Source organism: Triticum dicoccoides, chromosome 2B (assembly GCF_002162155.2).
Source record: "Triticum dicoccoides isolate Atlit2015 ecotype Zavitan chromosome 2B, WEW_v2.0, whole genome shotgun sequence".
Classification (NCBI taxonomy): domain Eukaryota; kingdom Viridiplantae; phylum Streptophyta; class Magnoliopsida; order Poales; family Poaceae; genus Triticum; species Triticum dicoccoides.
The window spans coordinates 769,569,562-769,578,303 of NC_041383.1; the positions used below are offsets into that span (position 1 = coordinate 769,569,562).

Consider the following 8,742-nt stretch of genomic DNA (forward strand, 5'->3'; position numbering starts at 1 on the left):
TATGTACCTATTTATTCGGAGAGCGCAATTAATAGGATTCAGAAGTCGTACAAGCTATGGCGGAGCCGTTTACCAATGCACCCAGTTCTCCTCATATTTGATTCTTTTTTTGGTATCATTGGTTCCACGTACGTCTTTTGGGCGAGCTTTCTTCACTGTCATCAAAACCAACACTCAAACCGAAGCTTTCCGAGCAGTTGTTCATTTCTCATTTTAGCTGCTGTCGTTTTCCTCTTCCGAATTAAGCGAGTTAAAAACAAGGGGATCAGAAGAACAAACAATAAGAATGAGGGATTGAAGTCCGTTTCCTTCGAATCGTATTACAACGGATTGGGTAGTTCTAGTCTTTTTTGATTACTCATTCCTTTTTCCCATCATTTGACATAACATAATTAAGAAACTGTTTGATGGTCAACGGAACGAGTAGAGAAGAAAAATGCCCTTATTCCAAAGGAAGTGAGTGCCAAAGCGAAAATAGAGTAAAGAACAAAAGAACAAAATGCAAGGGTTACATCCGCTGTTTCAAGTCCGGACGGTTCCTCCGCTAGGTTATTGAGTTGGCTCCCCCGTTATTCTTCATCAGACAACGCACACTTAATGGAAAAACGAGGTATCTTTTTGGAAAACTACTCTACTTACGACTTTGTTACCGCTTTGAGGGCTTCACTATGTTCTCTGAAATCTTGTATAAATAAGAAAGAAGTCTTTCTCAGGAGATGACTCTGCTGATACTGAGTTTCAATGCAAAATGGCTCCCGCTTCTTCTGAAAGAAAACTGGGGAAAAATCAATATGGAGCCGTCAGAGGCTTATTTGGCCGATATGACTTCCTGAAATTCTTTCCTGAGAAAAACCTAAAATGGAGGGGTTGGGGCTTTGGCTCCAGGCTCAAACTCTATCTTGTGGTAGACTGCCCTCCTAGGGAGCGCTTGGGCAACTAACTTGTGGGGCATGACATCCCAAATTCATCATTTACATTAGGAATTTCCCGAAAAAAAGTCTTATGTGTATTAGATCCGCTCTTCTGTTAGCATGAACACATGAATGAGATTCTTCTTATTCTTCCTAAATAGAACCCCCCACCCTCACCTTTCTTAGGACTATCAAGCCTTCTCAAATTAGGTCTATGGTAGAAGCTTTGAATGTAGACCCGGATACAAATCTTTCACTCACTGAAAAGTGAAAACCTGTGACTATATCGTCCTGAAGACGGATGCGGCGGGAAGAAGTGGCATTTAGAAGTGTTGCTGACTTTACATTTAGGTTTCGGCATAACAAAGCTTGCACTGTCTTTTCGCACTTAGGCGCACAGCGTGCCATTGGTAATGATTCTACTACGGTGCTGCAAATTCGCAAGCTGATCCTAAGTAATTGCTGTTATTCATTGGATTCCTCCGGAATTACTTCGTTAGGATTGAAGAATTGCAGCAATTCTTCATGAATAGACTCGATTCTCCCATCGAGAGTTTTTTTGAAAGTCTTACCTAAACTCTTCCGACTGAATATGAGAAAGCCTATAAAACAACGAGCTACTATCATTTCTTCATTATAGATTGAGATCTTCTTCGGACTTGATGCACAAATAGATGGAATAGCAGCAAATAGCATATTTCTATCCTTCATATCCGTAGAAAGAAATCTCATCTCCAGGTAACTCCATCTTTTTCAGCTCTGCTCGCTCACTTTTGAAAGGAAAGGAGACTGATCTTGACGTCGGTGTTGGTTTTTCCAACGAAACGAAGAAGTTTTGGATTGAGATTTCACATAAGCATTGCACAATGATACGCATTAGGCGGGGAGAAGCAGTGATACTGCCGGCTAGGAATAAGTACTTATCCCTCTTATAATTAAGAAAAGAGAATAGAAGTGGTTCCTTTTCTTTCTATACGAAATTCGACGATTTCGTTTGTGTTCATGTTGGCATAGGAGAACTACTAACTTCCGCCATCTGCATTAGTTACGTTAGCGTAGGTAAGCGGTTCTCATGCCAAAGGGGAAGATCTCGCTCAACCAAGTGCACAACCTGAGTAAGTACACTTATCGAGGAGTGATAGGGCAGCAGAGTTTGAGGCAAAAAAAAAAGATTTGGGTGGCTATGGATGATATGGGGAATCTAACAATTAATTGACAATGATTTCACCGTGATGTGCATTGGTAGCTTCAAGACGAAGGCATTTTCCATATGTAAGCCACAATTAAGTATCTTATTCTTCTGAACCAGGAAAAGCATTTTGGTAAGGAGGATGAAAGAAGAGTATGAAAAAGGAAGTCCAAAGTCGTAGTCTTTAACAAGGCTTTCCTTCATCAGCGTAAATATCTAAAGTAGAGGCTTTGGTATAAACATAAATCCCATAATAGAGGGATCGATCATCACATTCTGCTTTGTTAAGAAAGAAGGATAACCTAGATAGATAAATGTGGAATGGACTACGTGCAATCCCATCCATGGAAATATTTTATTTACTGTAGAAATATGTATGATGTGCTGCTAGGAAATCCGCCATCGCTTGCCCTCTAATGGCCTTCTGCGGCGCATACACAATGTCGAACTCAGTAAGGATGATGGCCCCATCTTGCCAATCTTCCTGTAAGCATTGGTCTTGTCATGAGATATTTAAGTGGGTGAACTTTGGAGATGAAGGTGACCCGATGTGCTATCATGTAGTGCCGTAGCTTCTTGACAGCGAACACCAGTGCAAGGCAATGTTTTTCGATAGGAGAGTACGCATGTTCAGCTCCTACGAGCACACGACTGAGGTAATAGAGGGCATTCTCTTTCCCGTTTTCATTTTCTTGTTCCAATAGAGCCCCAAGAGATTCATCCAAGGCCGTGGTGTAGAGTATAAGCTCCTTCCCTGGTATCGGCGCAACCAGGACTGGCGGATTGAGGAGATAGCTTTTGATGCCATCTAGGGCTTGTTGGCAGTTTTCATCCCAAAAGAATGGAATGTCTTTTTTGGTTTTTCTTGTAAAAGGTTGGATTCTTCCTGCAAAATTGGCTATGAATCGCCTGATGTATGCCAGGCGCCCTTGAAGCGAACGCAGCTCCTTAAGGTTTTGAGGAGGAGGCATTTTGAGTATGGCCTTGATTTTATTCGGGTCAATTTCTATTCCCCGATGTCGAATGACAAACCCTAGGAATTTGCCTGACGAGACCATGAAGGCGCACTTCAACGGGTTTAACTTGAGTGCATGTTGCCTTAGGCGGTCGAATACGATTCTGAGATGTCGAAGATGTTCTTCATAGGATACCGCCTTTACAACAAGATCATCTACATAACACTCGACAATCTTATGTATTATCTCATCGAAGATCTTAGTCATGGCGCGTTGATATGTAGCACCGGCGTTTTTGAGACCTTTGGGCATAACCTTGTAACAATATATGCCTATTGGAGTGCGAAAGGCTGTGCTTTATCATGGCAAGCTTCTCTTTCTTTCGCCAATGAAGTTCATATAAGTGTATAGAAAGCCTTCTTTTCACAACCATGCACAAACCAAAGTGCTGCTGAAACGTGAAATCCATGCACCAACAAGTTCCAGTTCATAAGCAATGAAAAAGTAGAGTATATGGGAGGATAGTGGCTAAACTGTTCACTTAAGGAGAGTGGGAAGTGACTAGTCCGATAGGAGAAGAGCGGAAGTGCGATATTTCGATCCAATCTACGTCGACTAAAATCCATGTCTCATGGCACGAGGGCCATTGCGAGTTGATGTTGTTGCTTTACCGTCACAGTCTGTCCTCAAGAGAGGCATCCAATCCTGGCCAGACAAAGTTCCTATTAGTTCTCTTATAGGAAGCTAGTATACCTGAATGGCCTCCGGTAGCTGTCCCATGCAGTTCTTGCGCTATCCTGGCTCTTGCATTTCCAGCGGTCCCCACATAAAGCCTCCCGTTTTTCCTTAATATCCCTTCCTCCTCTTGCCAACCATCTTGTCCTCCTCTCGCTTCACTAATGCTCTTCTTAACTTATTCAGCTAATTTTGATCCTTTGTAGCTTTGTTTCACTTCTCCTATCCAATCCGGCAACAACCTGCTCACAAGGGTGCAACCACTGAATTTGTAACGACACAATGATTTGAAAAACAATCAAAAGATATGTAAAGAACACAAACAGTAAAGGTAGAAGATCATTTTCGGGTAGATAGGAGAGCTATTAAAATCCACAAACATGAATCAGAGTTTCGACTGGGTTCTCCAGATTTAACCAAAAGAAGACTTTTCTACAAATAAGAGAATTTCTCATTTTTTTGTTTATACCGAGCCAAAACATAGAATTTCCATTGAAGAAGGAAGTAAGGATGCTAGCCGGAGAATCAAGAAATAAATACTTCCCATTCCAATTCTTTTTTAGTTCCCAAGATAGAATTTCTTTGTTTTTGGCAAGAGCGGTGGGTGACAACGTGCAAGACTAGATAGGTTTGGCTTTGATCTGATCAATAGGAATAGGAGGAAGCGTTGGAGAGGTACCAAATGACTGAAGAGGGGAATCCATCTGACCACATGTAGAGCCAGCCCATAAGTAAATTCAAGAGAATTTCTTCATCTTCCAAAGTATGTGAGTGAGGTAAAAATTCCATGGATCGATCTCATCACTCACATCCAACAACTAGTGAAAGATGTAATGATGAAGCTATAGGAGAAGAAAAAGAATTGGTTTTGATTGGTAATCTTGAGTTGTCATCTTTTGAAAGAGAGTAACTTGCTGGATGGAGAGCAGCTAGGAGAATAAAGTTCATCTTTACCCCATATTTCTTTCCAACTCTATTTTCTTGTGTGCGATCCTTCTTTCTAGTTTGGAATCTAAGAAGCTCAATGGGCTAGTTTCAAGTTCGATCAGACACGAAATCTGGCATAGCCACCAGCCTAGATAGAACAGGCGGGGGAAGAAAAACTAGGAGCGAGCCACATTAAAGAGGGTTGTCAAAGGCCCTCTCAATAGAGCTATTTTGTCATTGAATCGATGGAGGGAAGACTCCTTCGGTAGGTGCCCCCGACTCTTCCAGTTTCTGGGTGGTATCTTATGGCTTAATCTCTGATTGCGCAGGATTCATCTTTGTTTGGTAACCTCAGACCCTGAAACAGGAGTTGGAAGCGCCTTTGGCAGACTTTCCAATTGAACGCGATGCGGGCGATGCAACTCGGCAAGGAGAAGGCTGAACCCTGGTGCTACACTATAGTAGAAGCTTTGGCAGTTTACCATTGCTTGATGTTCTAGTTGTCATGCTAAAGCCGTTGATAGCTACTTCACTTGATGAGCTAAGTAGAAAGACTTTGTGGATGAATCCACAACTGATGGTGCTTTAGGTTGATCTGATCCCTAGAAGGAAGAGTTTTGGGCTTAAAGCATAATTGCTCTATAGCGGCTACCCTCGCTATGTCATCCGATACTGTTCATAAAGCGGCTCTTACTATAGACCCAGCTATCTCTGAGTTGAAATCGAACCTAGCCCCGGGTTTCCGTCCATCAATCCAGAGCTCAAGACAACCGTGATACTTAAATCGCTCAAATAGCCACCTTAGACGGACACAGCCATTAGAAGAAGAAACTGAAAATTGATGGAGTACCCTAAACCAGAGATCCTCGACAAAGAAAGTCTCGATTCGAGGAATGAAATATCAATAGAGGAACGAAAATCGCAGGGTATGAAATTTGGGTAGGGTTGGCAGGGAAAGTCCAACTGAAACTTTCTTTGATTACCTTTTTTCTCCAACTGGCTCAGAGATTGCATTTGCCCTTAACCGGTAACCTCCTTTGAATCCTTCGTTTAGACCCTCTCTATTGGTATTGGCATTGGCTCGAGAGCAAGGACCTTATTTGATCGCTTAGAACTTGATGGAGGGAAACTCACTCGCTCGAGATATGCTTAAGATAGCTCAGGAAGAGTACTAATTTTATATGCCTTAAAGAGGGGATTCAAAGAGTAGCATTTTACTAGGCCTTAAGTGACTCGTTTCATATTGCTTACTATGGTCTGGACAGTGAGGAAGGTGAGTTGGAAGATATACCTAATGTCAAATGAGACTTTCTCCTCACCAAATTGAAGCGTGAGCTTAGCATCTTTCACATCGATGACAGCCCCTGCAGTAGCTAGAAAAGGTCTCCCCCCAAAAAAAGGAAAGCTCTTATCCTACATCTCCAAGACAACAAAATCAACTGGAAATGCGAAGTTAGCAACTATCGTAGGGATATCACCCAAAATGTCTGCCGGATCCTAATCAGCAAGGTGGAGAGTGATGCTAGTTGGCCGTACATCACCCAATGGTAGTGGCTCGTAGACAGTGAAGGGAATCACAGTAGACCCAAGACCACATAAAGCATGGAAAGTTTGACTTCCTATCAAGCATGGAATACTAAAACTGGCAGGCTCATCTAAGTTGAGAGGTAGCTTATTTGAACGAGTGCACTACATTCCTTAGTAAGAGTAACCAGTTCTAGCTCGTTAATGTTTCGCTTCTTTGCGAGCTGGTCCTTCAAGAACTGTGTATACATCGGCACCTGTAAGACACCATCAAGGATGGGGGTGGTAATCTGCATATCTGTCATCATATCCAGAAACTTTGCAATCTTCTTGTCTTCAGTTGACTTCACAAACCGTTCTGGAAATGGCAGCTTCGGGTTGATAGGTGAAGCAGATTGATGATGGATCATTAGGAGCAATAGCTGCTGGTGTAGAAGAACTAGGCTGTGCAGCAGAAGTAGTGGACTGTTGAGGTCCCTGCGGAGAAGGTATTGGGCCGGCTAGGGTAGAAGGCAGGTGGTACATACAACGCTGGCATTGGGGAAGAGGATCGGTTGTAGTCTTACCACTCCGACTAGTAAAGGCTCCACGTGGGTGAACTTCAGGTTGAGGTGGAAGTCTCCCTTGTAGATGGCTGTGAGGCTACCATACGAGTGGTCAATGTTTGCATAGAAGAATCCTTACACCCAATATTGTCACTCCTTTTAGAATACCTGTCTACACCTACATCAGCAAGATGTAGTTTTATTAAGTCGGCTTCCATTCCTTATTCGGAAGGCGTTGGATACTTGATATACGCTATGCTATGTACTCGGCCCACCATTGTGCATGCTGTTTTAGGAAGCATATTTTGATCCTTATTCAGGGAAAGCTCATATCCATCAAAAACCAATCGAAGTCGAGCTTTATCCCGAGCATCCGTTGTTTTCCCCGATTGAAGATTCGACATGACACCCTCTCTTCCATCTCCCGCTTCCTAACTAGATCCGTTTACCCCTACTTGAAAGAGTGTTTCCATTCGTAGTTCGGGGTTTCCTAGTCCCAGGTTTATTCGTAACCGGCTCCCTATCTAGATCTTCCTCCTCAATAGCTATCTTTGTTTGACGGTGTTCGTTGCCAATGCAATAGTAATATATGTTGCTTTCTTCCTGTTCGCATATCCATATCGAAAACTCTTCTTTCGTAGGCACATTTACTTCAATTCAACTACTTCATTGATGAATCAATTTGAGGAAATTCAAAAATACCTTGCTCGCCTTCGCAACTGCCTTCTTTTCTGTGCCTTCCTAGTTTGCCAACGCTATGTTTGATTGCGAGTTCCGGCAGGGTGAGTACCTGGACGGACAAGGGGTTCCTTTTCGATTTCCATTTTAGAGCTTCTCTCTAGTTCGAATATATAGAACTTCCTTCTTAGAAATGGAATACCTTCACCTTAGAAGGGTGTTCTTCCTACTAGTGAAACCATATCTGCCTTTTTCGGTAAGTCGATTCCAATGATCGGACGGACAATACTTGCTTAAACCTAGCACCCTGTTGCCTTACTTTTCCTCCAGCCGTACCTGCCTCGCCGCTCGTGATACCCAGGAAGGGCATCCCTCACTTCCCAGATCGTCTCACACTTCTTTTGTCACTGGCACACATGCTCTCGTGGGTCTATCACTAAGAAATCCCTTTTCGCCGGGCGGTGCGGTAAGTAAGACTAGTCAATGGACAACTGCTGACTGAATAGGGAGAAGATTCATTTTCCTAGGATATTTCTACTTTGCTCATAGGGTATATGTAACGCCCCGGATTCGATGCGCCAGGTGTCATCCTGTTATTCGTCGGTGTTGCCATGTCTTTTGCTTTCGTGCTGCATTTTATCATGTCATCATGTGCATCTCATTTTGCATACGTGTTCATCTCATGCATCCGAGCATTTTCCCCGTTGTCCGTTTTGCAATCCGGCACTCCTATGTCCTCCGGCGTTCCCCTTTTGTCTCCTTCCGTGTGCGGGTGTTAAACTTTCTCAGAATGGCCCGAGGTTTGCCAAGCGGCCTTGGTATAGCACCGGTAGACCGTCTGTCAAGTTTCGTGCCATTTGGAGGTCGTTTGATACTCAAACGGTTAACCGGGTAACCGTAAAAGCCTCTTTTGTCTTGCAGCCCAAAACCCCTCCAAAGTGGCCCAAAACCCATCCAAACCCCCTCCATGCTCTCGGTCGTTCGATCACGATCGCGTGGCCGAAAACCGCTCCTCATTTGGACTCTCCTAGCTCACTCTACCAATAAAAACATGTTCCCCTCTCCATTTTCGGATCAATTTCCCCCCGAAACCCTTGCCCCGCTCCTATCGCCCGCCGGACACGTCCGATCTGACACCGGACACGTCCAGCGCCGCCGCCTCGTCCAATCAGGAAGCGCCACGTGGTCCCCGGCCAACGCGCGCCGCCGCCGGCCCGCCAGGCCCGCGCGGTGGCCCCCCGGCCCGCTCCGCCGCCCGGCGCGCCTGCGCCTGCTGC

At 44.1% G+C, this 8,742-nt stretch overlaps 1 pseudogene; it reads right to left on the minus strand.

Annotated features, from left to right (window-relative positions):
• Positions 1 to 1,019: 1,019 nt before the first annotated feature.
• Positions 1,020 to 1,752, minus strand: LOC119368682 (annotated as a pseudogene).
• Between the last annotated feature and the right edge of the window lie 6,990 nt (positions 1,753 to 8,742).